Source organism: Octopus bimaculoides, chromosome 12, assembly GCF_001194135.2.
Source record: "Octopus bimaculoides isolate UCB-OBI-ISO-001 chromosome 12, ASM119413v2, whole genome shotgun sequence".
Taxonomy (NCBI): Eukaryota; Metazoa; Mollusca; class Cephalopoda; order Octopoda; family Octopodidae; genus Octopus; species Octopus bimaculoides.
Window position 1 is genome coordinate 5,692,139 of NC_068992.1, and position 3,604 is coordinate 5,695,742.

Sequence of the window (3,604 nt, forward strand, 5' to 3'; positions counted from 1 at the left end):
ATATATATAGTATTGCTTGATGAAATAACAATGTTCAACTGCTTACTTTATAAAGTATGGAAATACTGGAGATAAAGCGTTTTGTTTTTAATGCAAGTATATAAGAAATGAACCCGTAGGTTTATTCCTGAAAACGTATGCTCTTACGTATTATAGATAATTATTTTTTGTTGCCTACTTATTTTGATAAATTAACTGATGAATATTAGATGTATCGTATATTTTGCCAATCTCCGTGAATGTGTAAATATTTACGAGAGTGAAACATGCCAACGATTTTAGAGGAGATAAAGAAAGTGTACAAATGTAGAATAATTTTCAGTAAGGTGTTGGATAAAGAAGTGCAACAATGTGAATTGGAATAATTTTTCAGCAGTAGCTATTTCAGTAGTTCTAGAACGAATGAGTTATTTACAAATGGTTAATTAAGAAGACTACTGAAATAATAAATTATGGTTTTCCTCCTCACTACGTTTGTAATGTTCCAATCACGGGAACTTGTGAATGTTTCCAAATGTTATTTCAGCTTCTATTTATTGGAGGAAGTAAGATAACGGAAACGAAAAGAAGGAAAACTTAGAACAATACATAAATTGAGAGGAGAAACGCCGGAGTATGCTAATACTGTCATCAGTAATTGTTTTCTGGGTAGCCTCTGGCAATCTCTGGAGAGGCTTAATATATGTGTTAATTGAAGAAAGAGGCTATGAAATTAAATCAAGTGTAATTAGCTGACACAAATTCTAGTTGTCAAAGATCCACATCCATAATATGAATTATCCCCATTGTAGGTGACAGTTTTATAATATCAGCAGAAGCCTTTCAGCGGAGTTTTATATGTTTACTAATGAAGGCCTTTCACTTGCGCTTGTCAATGTTGCATTTATTTGCCGTATTGAAGTAACACCACGTTATGTAGTCAAAACGAGACCTAAATGCAATCATTGCCCACGGCTGTCGTCCACTTTTTAAGATGTAGTAAATAAGATCATTTTATCTTATTTTTCTTTTTTGTATATTAAAACGTTTCTATTCACTTGTTTAGTCTCTTGGAATATCAACTGAATCTTCCACAAATAACTGGATTTGGAAAAGAAAGCACATATTGGATGAAATACTAAATCACAGCAACATAAATAATCACAACCTGAAACTAATTCAAAGACTTGGTGGACTTCATCGTCGCCACTCTGGTTATCGATACAATTTCTCAACTAAAATCTTGAATTTACAACTTCATCCAGTGGATTACTGTTGTGTACCCGGAGTTCATCTCTGTCTTTGCATTTATAACTTCAAAATCTTACAACATGGCCAGTTTTGACAATAAACTTTCGTGAAGTTTATATCTTCTAAAATTCTCCTTTTCCACCAAACGTGTTTAATTCCTTATCTAACCGTCGATGGTCTGTTCTCAGTAGTTCTTAATCTTTTCTTCCATAGTCCTACTTGCAGCCTTTATGAGATTATTTGTTTGTGAGATGTTTCTAGACATGCCAGTTTCTAGACACTGATATTTCTTCAAATACCGCAGCTACATTTCAGTTTGTTCTTCGAAACAAGGAGTACACCTGCATGTACAAACCAGATGTTCAAAAATTAGTCACATCCATTTATTCTGCCAAACTTACTCAATTACTCCATTAGCTTTTTACTCCTGTCCTGCCAGCGCTGCACACTAGACTCTGTTTCACTGAGAAGCCTCCTTTTACTGTTATACTTATTTTAGATATTAATCTTAGTCAAGTTATTTACCTTTGAATGTTGCATTTGCCGAAAGTATTCGCCTGTCAGAGACAATGGTTCAAAAGCATAAAGATGAGCCATTAGGCGTTATGGTGAATTGAAATGGACAACGATATTTATTACACCCTATATGCATACTTAAGTGGGGAAAAATAAACGTTGACGAAACACGGATACATGAAACGAATATATAAACAATGAGGCTATAATTGAAAACAAGCTTTTCTTTTTCACTAAGAATGCATATATCACTTAGTTATATTACTTTCATTAACTAGGTCCTGCATTTCATAAAAACGTTGTGCATAATGTAAAATTTTCTTTTCGGGACGAAGCGCATTTTACTGTTCATAATGAATTGACTAATTTATTGTTTTGTGTTTCAGGGCAAATATTTCGAAAGAGAAAGCAATACGTTTAAAATTTTTTTAATTGTTTTATATATTTATAAGTTAAAATATTATCATTGCACAATTTATGCAATCGTTCCCGTCTGTATAATACATGGCTGTCGTTTAAATAGATAATGTGTTTTTAGAGGCATTTTATGAAGAAGCGAGCGGCTTAATGTTTCAGAATTCAAACAAAGAAAATGGCCGATATTGAAATTAAATTGCAAGAGGTGCCAGTTGTTCATTAGCTCTGTATGATTAATTAAATTCTTTTAAGTAAAATATGACAATTTATTCAATTTAATTAACATGAGTTATGCCACCGGTATAATTGTAAATGAGTGAATCCCAACATCAAGTTCATTCCATTAGCATGTCCAAGAAAATTGTTTGAATTTCCTTTAGGGAAAATGCAGATATTCTCCAATTCTATTCATCTACTGTAAAACACAGATTGGTACACTACTTGGTCATACTTTCCTCGTGTCATGTTGCGTTATAACGAAGTTGATTTCACTTTTCTCTGACATAAGAATAATGGGCAAGATATTCGAATAGCTGTTGGTTAAACAACAAAAACTTATATAAATAGGTCCAATTAGTAAATTAATTTCTATGGTCAGCGCTATTAATTGAAGCGTGAAGCTACAAATTCCAACCCTTCTCTCACATAACTCTCAACAGCAATTCCAGAAACAACGGACTGGTTTTCCTATAATGACGTCCGCTATTCTTCCGCAGGATGGCATTCAACAAAAATCCTCCATGCTTTTTCTACTTCGTAGCACTCACCAAAATGTTTACCACTAACTTCCATTGTTTTCAGAAATTGTTCAGGCGATATAATGAGCAAAACTTTGATATTCGACCACATATTGCCAGAGCCTCTCACTCTTTTCAATGTGAAAACAATTGTTGTTATCCAACAATGTTACCAGGGCTAATAATGTTGGAAGTTATTGCAGCATCCTACTGATATCAGGAGGATGAACGAGTCTAAAAGTATTTCTTATCATTTTGTTTGTAACTGACTTGTTCATCACACATTAAAAGTCAGTATAGACCATTATTAGCAGTACACACTCCTACAGTTTAGCCTATAAACGTTAAATATACTTCTGCGAGTCTCCGTTACCCAACAGACACATTTCATATATTCTATTATTCCAAACATAAAGCACTTTGACGAAAAAGGACTACGAAATGCGGCACCTATTGCCTAGCTGAGGAATCCGTTATATGTTCCGTTTTTTATTTAATATCATTAAGAGTATAAAAATATAACATGTTCGGAGACCAGTTAATATTCGTAGTTTAACTAATGTTATTTAAAATGTAATAATTTGTATTGTTTCCTCTCCCAAAATATATATTGAATTACATCTTCGGTATTCAGCAATCTAGCGCTTTCAATTTTGTTTTTTACTTCACCATTATATAAAATAGGATACATGTTCATAATATAT